The 9,319-nt window shown below is 51.5% G+C and overlaps 1 long non-coding RNA gene across 1 annotated transcript; it reads right to left on the reverse strand.

The window, feature by feature from the left end:
- Positions 1-5,267: 5,267 nt before the first annotated feature.
- On the reverse strand, positions 5,268-9,110 carry LOC131495077 (uncharacterized). Its single transcript, XR_009253764.1, has 3 exons — positions 8,442-9,110; positions 6,878-7,074; positions 5,268-5,369 (listed from the first exon to the last, which is right to left on the reverse strand). It is a non-coding gene; the product is annotated as an uncharacterized LOC131495077 (long non-coding RNA).
- Positions 9,111-9,319: the final 209 nt, after the last annotated feature.

A 9,319-nucleotide genomic window follows, 5' to 3' on the forward strand; every position in this document is an offset into this window, starting at 1 on the left:
AAATGTGACAAATGTCTGGAGGACACAGAGAGGGCACCACCGAACTGTGCCTGCCTGCCAGCATCCTTCCGTCACTCGCGTCCTTTGCACAACCTCCTTTCAGCTTTGGGATATAGTGAAAGCAATCTGGGTGAAGTCCAAAGCCACTCACAGCATCCTTGAGCTCAGACCGGTAACCAGGTGCACTCCTTTCAACCGTGCGGTGCTTCCAGTGGAAGGATCCTAAGGGCTTCTTTTTGGACACGGTCCCAACCTCAGCTATGGCAAAAATGCAAGCCAAGCTTGCCAGGAACTCGGTGTTGCTGGTGGAGTTTGGTAAGCCACACACTTCCCAGTTTTGGGTTTTTTTATTACTAAGTTTACAATACAGACAAACACCCACAGGGACTCCTCCAAAATGTAAAGAAGAAAGAAGTCTAAAGGTCAGATGTTTGTGGGTGTCGAGTTGTACAAACCTCCGTTCACGCTGTGTTTTGCGGGGGAGGGGTCGCCCACGACCCAGACTGTGAAGAAAGTTGTGGCTATTCTCTCCCAGCCCTGACTCTCTGTCTGTGGCTTCTAATAGCGTTTGCTTCTCAGAGTCGGCCTTTTTGGGCAAGATCGATACAACAGAGCCGTAAGCTGGATCACACAAACCACGCATCTCAGGAAACCTTTCTGCTTGATGAGTCACATTCCTAATAGATGTGTTTTTCCATAAAGTGCAATTAATAATTCATCCAGCCTTTGTTGAACTTAACTGTATTGTCTTTGCAGAGAATGCGAAATACCCACAAGTGTTTGGTTCCAGATGATGAGAGCGGGCAGAACGCCTCGCGATGCCAGCCTTTGTGTTGGTGAAAAGCACACGGAACCACCCTGGCGAGGCTGGACGCCGGGGGAGGGAGCCCGGGAGCTTGCTTACAAGCACCTTCCCTGTCACCAGTTTGACAGCGATTGAGAGGAGCAAGCTATTCTCGGGGGACGGGGCCCAGGGGTTAATTTAATGCTTGACCCGATCAAACCGCTGAACTCGGTGAGCAGCTCTTGGGCCGACTGGAGGAGTGTTTCTGCTGGAGAAGTGGTTGAACCGGCCTCGCCGGGCCGGGGAATCCGGGGGAACTGGCATCGAGGAGAAGGTGCCTCGGGAGAGCCAGCACACTCTCTCGGATTCCATTACTCGCTGTCTTTCAAGCATAATAATGAGATTATAGTAACCCTAAACTGGCTGAAAGCAGGAATCTGGCTGTCTGTCAAGTTCATTGTCTTGAGTTTTACAGGCCGCCAGGTCTGGTTCCCCTGAGCCAGTGGTCACCACGGGAGGAAGTCCTCACAGAAGCCCTGGTCTGCCTTCAGGCTGGTGTCTGGCCGACGCACTGTGTGTAGTGCTCACATTTGCTAATGCTTTTTTCTCCCCACCGTATGATTCAAGAGCTAATAAGAACGTGATATTGGCACAAGCGTCCCCTCCCCATGTGCCGCAGATGTTCTCTGTGTCCCAAAAGGGTGTGCTCTGCCTCTGAGAACCCCTGGCTCCGTCCACACCTGCCCCTCGCACGCCCTGGAACCATCCTGCAATCGCATTAACTCCACCTTCGCAGAGAGGAAGTAAGGAAAACTGAGGGCCCAGAATAAAGAGTCAGGAGCCTCCTTCGTTCTTGAGGAAGGACATCTTTGGGGGATGTTGTTGGGTGTCTCTGTTCCACGGGAAGCCAGTCGGATGCCCGAGGCGCACTGTCGAGATGCTGTGGGCCGTCCCTCCTCCTTGACGAGAGCTAACCGCTCTTGTGCGCTCACCGTGAGCCAGGCTCTGTCCAGATGTTCTGCAAATACCGCGTCACCCGGCCCTGGCGGCTCCCAGTGCTGCTGGCGCCCCCCTCAGGGCCATTGTCCGGGGGGGGGGCGTGAGGGGTTCCGCGATTTGCCCAAGTTTCCAGAAGCAGAAGGAACCTTGGGCACCTGGCTCCGGGGTCACTGCCCCTCCCCCGGCACCGTAGCTGGAACCTGAAGAATGATTCTTTAGAGGTGGTGAAACGCTGTGGGCTCTTTTACGCTGCGAAAGAATTTAGAACAACGAACAGGAGCCACTCACAAATGGCTAGTCTTGCAAACACCTGGCTGTGTAAATCCTGGCTCCCTGGAGCCCATCCCCGTTTCCAGAGTTGGCTTCTGTAATAGGAGGCTCGGTAGCTCTCATTTTATCCTTTCGGGGACTGTTTATTAATTAATATTCATGACGAAGGTCGGCTGGCCCCAGAGGAGAGCAAGGATGTTGAGCATGAACTGACACTGGGCCTAAGTCCCCGTAACCTACACGTACTGACAGTGTTCTCGCTGGAACAGAGACTCGGTGGCTGACTGTGCGGAGCACCTGAGTCACTGGTATGTGGTGGGCTAAGACTGCCTTGGGATTCTGGATGCTTCTTTTCCAGAACTTTCCCTGTGCCCCACATGTGCCCTGCATTGCATTTCGTCTTTCTCATCCTGTAAAATGGAAACTGTGGTGCTTCCCTGCTCCTGGCTCCTCCCTGTGGCCACCGCCACCTCCTTAAAGTCACGTATGCGTCAAATGAGACAGCTTGGGTGGGAGAGCCTTCAAAGCCCAGGACCTGAGGAACGTGTGGCCTCGTGTCTGCGACCACAGTGCCCAATGACCCGGGACGCGGCTGGCCACCCTGGGAGGGGCTGACTGCAGGAACCTGGTCCAGCACGGCTGCTGGGACATTGCGGGTGGCCTTAAAACCCCGGGGGCACATTTCCTCACTGACCCCCTTGGACCGGCTGACAGTCGGTCCGGCAGCTAGCGTGAGAATGGGCACATACACGATGACAACACGCTCAGTGGCTCTGACGGGGCCAGTCGAGCACTGACTCCTCCTCTTTGCTCACTGAACTGAGGTCCTCGGCCACCCTGGATTACATGGCTGTCCCTGCCTTAGTCCCACCCTAGCTTCTCCATCATCCACTTTGCTCTGCTTATCCCACCTGGAGCTCCCCATTGGCTGCCCAGCAAATGCGCCCCTCAGGAGGCACCCCGGGTCTGCAGATGTCCCTGTCCGCCTTCTGCTGCCAGTGACCTTGGGTCCCCTGAGGACCCCCCATTCTGCTGGACTAGCCAGGGCCCTGACACGTGAGCATAGACTTGTGAGGAGGGGTCCCTGACCCAACAGACCCGAGAGCCTCCATTACTGGCGGTCTGTCCCTAACATTCTGCCCGTGGCCCCGTCACCACTGACAACCGGTCTGCTCGTCTCCAGCGGGAGTGAGAGGACAAGTGGTCCCTCGGTTCCCTCCCACAGGGCACAGGACAAGGGACGGTAAGCCGCCATAAGCATCGCGATGACCCAGCTGTTGGTGATATCCCACTAGGGAGGCTCCCTGAGCCTCTGATGTGACTCCAAGGGCCAGGCTTCCTCGCTCCCATTGTACAGACCTGTACTCGCCCAGGTCCTGAGCTAAGAGGCGGGTTCTTGTGCTCAGGGGCACTTCTGGTAGAATCACACTGTACAGAGACGATCAGCATGGCACCCACGCAAGGATAACACGCGGATTCTTGATGCATTCCACACACACACACACACACACACACACACACAATGCAGGGCTCTTTGTCGTCCCCAAAAAGCCAGAAGGGCTCCTGCCGGAGGGCCCCTGGTCACAGTCACAGTTCTCTCCAAGGCCGTCCCCCCACCCTGGCCCTTCCATAACGAGAAGGACTCTGAGCCACACACTGGGCAACCAGATACAATACAAGGGACGTTTTCTTTTCATAGAAGGGCTCCAGCTTGTTAATTTGTGGAGAAGGACGGGGTGAGGACAGGACCGTGTTCCAACCCTAACACGGGCACGTGTCTCGCCCTTGAGCACCAACGGCCACTGTCATCACAGGGAGGGGGACACAGCCAGGCATCAGCCACCTCCTGACAGAGAAACTGCCCTCCCCCTGGGGCAGGAATCTGGTCGAAACCCCAGTGGAATTAGAATTTCCAGGCTCTTCAGAGGAGCGTGTCAGACTAGACCCAGTGCGACACACCTGGGAAGATTCCCCCAAATGGGAACCACTGCAGACCCATGACTGTCTCCTTCGACAAGCAAATTATAAGATCAGAAGGAAGGAGAAGCAGCAGGAAGATGCATCTATCGAGAATGGCTCAGCAAGCGTTTCAACCAGTCACGGTGCAGGAGCCTTATTTGATCCTGGCTCAAGGGAGTCTTCTTTTTAAGCTTATTTATTAATTTTGAGAGAGACAGATAGGGCAAGCAGGGGCAGAGAGAGAGTAAGAGAAAGAGAATCCCAAGCAGGCTCCGTGCTGTCAGCACAGAGCCCGGCACAGGGCTTGCACCCACAAAACGCAAGATCATGACCCAAGCCAAAATCTAAAGTCGGACGCTTAACCGACTGAGCCACCCAGGATCCCTAAAGTGAATCTTCTTAAAATACTGAGAAAATATATTTATCTGTGACATACATAAGTGAGACACTGCAGAATTTAAGCTGGTATCTTGGGGCGCCTGGGTGGCTCAGTCTGTTGGGCATCCGACTTCGGCTCAGGTCATGATCTCGCAGTCCGTGAGTTCGAGCCCCACATCGGGCTCTGTGCTGACAGCTCAGAGCCTGGAGCCTGTTTCAGATTCTGTGTCTCCCTCTCTCTCTGACCCTCCCCCGTTCATGCTCTCTCTCTGTCTCAAAAATAAATAAACATGGGGCGCCTGGGTGGCGCAGTCGGTTAAGCGTCCGACTTCAGCCAGGTCACGATCTCACGGTCCGTGAGTTCGAGCCCCGCGTCAGGCTCTGGGCTGATGGCTCAGAGCCTGGAGCCTGTTTCCGATTCTGTGTCTCCCTCTCTCTCTGTCCCTCCCCCGTTCATGCTCTGTCTCTGTCCCAAAAATAAATAAACGTTGAAAAAAAAATTAAAAAAAAAAAAATAAATAAATAAACGTAAAAAAAATAATTTTAAACTGGTATCTTATGACCTTAAGGGATTATTGTTGATTTTTTTTAGTTGTGACTGTGTACACAATCATGATTTTTTTAATGTTTATTTTTGAGAGAGAGAGGGTAGAAGCCAGAGAGGGGCAGAGAGAGAGAGAGGGGGACAAAAGACCTGAAGCAAGCTCTGTGCTATCAGCAGATTTGGGGTTCGAACTCATGAACTGTGAGATCATGATCTGAGCCGGAGTTGGACGCTTAACCGACTGAGCCACCCAGGCGCCCTGTTTCCTTGTTTTTTAAAGATCCCCACATAAAGACTCACATATTAGAACATTCGGCATTCGGGGTTCGCTGGGGTGGGAGGTGAGGGTTTCAATGGGCAGAACGAGGTCTACGAATTGCCAGCAGCTCAGATCGGACGAAGGGTGCGTGGGGGTCATTACCGTAGTCTCTCCACCTGGACATGTTTGACATAATTTTATGTTTTTTTATTAAAAAAATTTTTTTTTAACGTTTATTTATTTTTGAGACAGAGAGAGACAGAGCATGAATGGGGGAGGGTCAGAGAGAGCAGGAGACACAGAATCGGAAGCAGGCTCCAGGCTCTGAGCCATCAGCCCAGAGCCCGACGCGGGGCTCGAACTCACGGACCGCGAGATCGTGACCTGAGCCGAAGTCGGCCGCTTAACCGACTGAGCCATCCAGGCGCCCCTGACATAATTTTAAAAACAAAGCGTGTCCTCACATTTGTACCGTCTCAGATTCTTAGAAAACACACACCTTATTGCTGAACAACCAAAGACTTCTGCTCTGACCAGCCGCGGTACTGGGCACACGCACACACACCCGAGTACATGTTCTTGCTGACGTCCTTGAGCCCATATATTCACAGGTAACAAGGCACAGATGCTAATTGCTTTCCCCGGTGAACGAGATAATGCATTCTGGAGCCATCGATTAAAAATGTGAACTGTAAAATTATGCCTCAAAGTTTGGAAAACTTTCAGAGGCTACATTTTGACACACTGGGATCTTGCCTTTAACAATGACAGAAAGCCCCACAAAATACTGCGTCTCATCTGGTGTGGGCCTTTATCTTATCTTGACAGATTATTGCTGGTTAAATTGTAGTGCTGACTTAAAGGCAGGACTCTTCAAGGGAGCCAGAAATTAAGGCTTCACCAAATGGTAATAAAGCTATTAAAAATGCAAACAGCAAACAGCTACACTGTACAGGTTAGACAGCTAATCCAAACTAGCAGTTTAAAAAGCAGAGCAATTACACTTTTATTTAAATGCAAGGAATATGAGCAAGAATGGAATCAGAAGCCTTGTTTAAATGCATTCTTTTGAATATTTATTAGAAATAATACATGTAGTTAAGCCACTTATCTGATTTCAGTGAATAAGTAAAATGCAAAAGATCAATTTTCATAATTATACCAAAGAAGTCTGTCTTTCATAAAAATCTCATTAATAACACCATTATTACTGAAAAAATATCTCAGTATTATTATTGTTATTCTAATTATCAGCAAAATGCTACTGATAATGTTGTCATAAAATTCCCTTTTAGTATCCTATTAGAGAGATAGACTAAGTAGTGGTTTAAGTTAAATCTAGACCCTAAGTGGCATTATAAAGATCTTCTTTGTGTATTTGGTTAAAATACATTATGTGTATAATTACATAAATTACCGTGAGTTTGGCAAACAGGACTTTATGTGCACGTATGTCTGTATACAGCGTATCGCTGTTGGGCGCACACGGAGCGGCACAACGCACAACCTGGCCACCCGTGCGGGGGACAGCACGAGCCTTCCTGGAGGTCACGCCTTCGGCCAACCTGACGTGAAAGAGTCTTGCTTGTTGGATGGATTGCAATTCAAGCGACTTTAAGAGTTTATACATCTATTTCTGCATCCACTCCTGGTAACAGTTTGCCTGCGTTTCCTGAACACCCACCTCTAGAGGAAGCTGGCTTTTGCCAAGTTCAGTAATCCACGGCCACAGCGGCCTGGAGGTTGGAAAAGGATTCACTTCTCTGGGTCTCGGTTCCGTGGTGGAAAAACCGTGCCCGGACAAGGAGAGCCTCCGTCACCACTTGATTCCTGACAGTTCCAAGTGAGACAATGGGCTGCCTGAGTCTTGGACTAATATTGCTGCAACAAAACAAAACAAAACAAAAGGCATTCGAGATGTCTCTTTGTATAATGAACTCAATTAAGGGAAAAAAGATTTGAAGCAAAATTAACTGTGTGGCTATTGTGGGGACTGTGTTCCTAGTTCCAACAAAATGGAAGATTCCATGAACTCCAGTGTCCGTGTTCACACAACAGGCTTTGGTCCTGACCCACACGGGTGACAGACGTCCACACGGCCACAGCACTGCCCGAACCAGGGCGGCTTAGCTGCTCTCGCGGCCAGACTACAGGAGGCGAGCACGGACTTCTTTAACTCCTGCTTGGAAATGATGCAGGTGACTGAGTCAGCAAGCCAACGAGACCCGCTTATTTTCAGTCCTGTTGGTGAGTCTCTGAGCATCACTCTCTGGTGCGAATTAACACTTACGACACGTCAACACCTTATTTAGCAAACTGATAAACAGCTCTTTGAATTGGAAGAAGTAATGACTTTTGACAATATAAATGAGTGGAAGTAGCCACAATAAAGCAAAAGGCTTATTTTCGCTTTCAGCTCAAAACTGGAAACATACAGAAATTTCGCAAGAAAAACAAGAGGCCAGTTCACCATCATCCCGAGGAACAAATGATCCGAGGGTCCACCCTGCTGGCGTGCTGGCGGGGATGCTGACCTCAGTCTCCTCTTTGGGGAAGAGCTCCAGTGTGGCTGCCGGGTGGTCCCAGGGCCTCCTCGGCACAGAAGGAACCCCCAAAGGAGGGGCAAGGGGTTCCCTTATTCCCAGGTGTCATTAGAATTTCAGAGGGAGCTCCAGGCCATGGAGCTCAGCCTCCCACCCAGACAAGCACCCCTCTCCACAACTTTGCTGCAAGGATACCCTTGGCCGCTGTCCGAGCCCCTCCAAGCACAGGCCTGCCGGGCCCACACCCCTGCTGGACAGTCGGGGGACAAAGTGCTAGTCTAGACCAAGTAAAATCACATCCTAACTTATACCTGGGAATCTTAGCTCAGCCCATCTGGGCCACAAAAATTCAACCTTCATTCCTACATGGGGGATCTTGACACCCCCAGAGATGTTACGATGTGCTAAGTTATCTGTCTCCTCTTCTAAACATCTTTAATGTGACATGGTGTGATGTCCCCAACATATATGGCTCTGCTCTGGCAAAGATCAGCTTGTCTGAGTCTCTGTCAGTTTGATTCTATTCACCTGAGCGTTTGCCGTGTGCCAGGGACTATGTGTGGACAGAGAAAGAGAGAGAGAGAGGGAGGAGAGAGAGAGGGAGAGAGGGAGGGAGAGGACAGCCCCTGGTGGCAGCTGGAACCACAGGATGGGTTCTACGATGGGGAAATTCAAGGCGGAGAGGGAGGAAATTCAGGGACTCACCTGGAGGAGAGTCCTCGGGCTGAGAAAATCTACTTGAGGAACGTTCTTCTCAGCCAAGCCCGAAGGATGGGCAGGTGCGATCAGACACAGGGAAGCAGAGTCTGCTGGTGCAGGGGTGGGGGACAGGGGGCCCACGCCCTGGGAGGCCCCTCGTGCTCTGGCTGGTGGGCAGCCGGTGAAACCACCAACCAGGCAGGGAGGTGGAGCAGCCGGGCTAAAGCGGGGATCCCGGGGGGCCCGCCAGGGCTGTGCGGTGGGCGGTCACAGAGAGCTGTCGCAGGGTCTCTCTGACTGCAGCCTGAAGGTTGATTCGGCGAGAGCAAGTCCAGAGGCAGAGACCAGCCGGGAGTGGCCAGGCTTCGGGGAGATTCGGAATACTTTTTGAGAAAGATTTCTTTAAAGCCTCAGCTAGATTATGAGTTAAGTGGGCTCTGATAGGCTCGCTTTCTAACACTATTTCCATGAAATGGAATTCTAAGTTCCGAGCCACTAATGCACAGTGGAACTTGGGGTATAACCTCTTTGTCAACTGGACAGTGCTCACCGCTGACCCCGGCAATGCTCGGAGAGTACGGGGCCCTGTGTTCTGGTGGCCTCTCAGGGACCCTGTCTGGGATCACTTCTCAACTGATGTCGTCTCTGGGACGGTTTCCCAGCTGGGAGCCTCAGGATGGAGGGACTGGCCGCGAGCAGGCGTGTGCTCGTTTGCACGACGCCCTGAGTTTACCAAACAAAAAGAACAGAAAAGCTGATGCCTAGAGATCGTTCCCAAAAAAGGGAGCCATAAAATTAATCCCCTAGGAAGGCGTGTCTCAGCTCATCGTTGGTGTCGTCCAGTCCCTGGGGGTGGGGAATGGGGAGGGGATGCGGTGCTTCCC

This window comes from Neofelis nebulosa, chromosome 1 (genome assembly GCF_028018385.1).
Source record: "Neofelis nebulosa isolate mNeoNeb1 chromosome 1, mNeoNeb1.pri, whole genome shotgun sequence".
NCBI classification, from domain to species: Eukaryota; Metazoa; Chordata; class Mammalia; order Carnivora; family Felidae; genus Neofelis; species Neofelis nebulosa.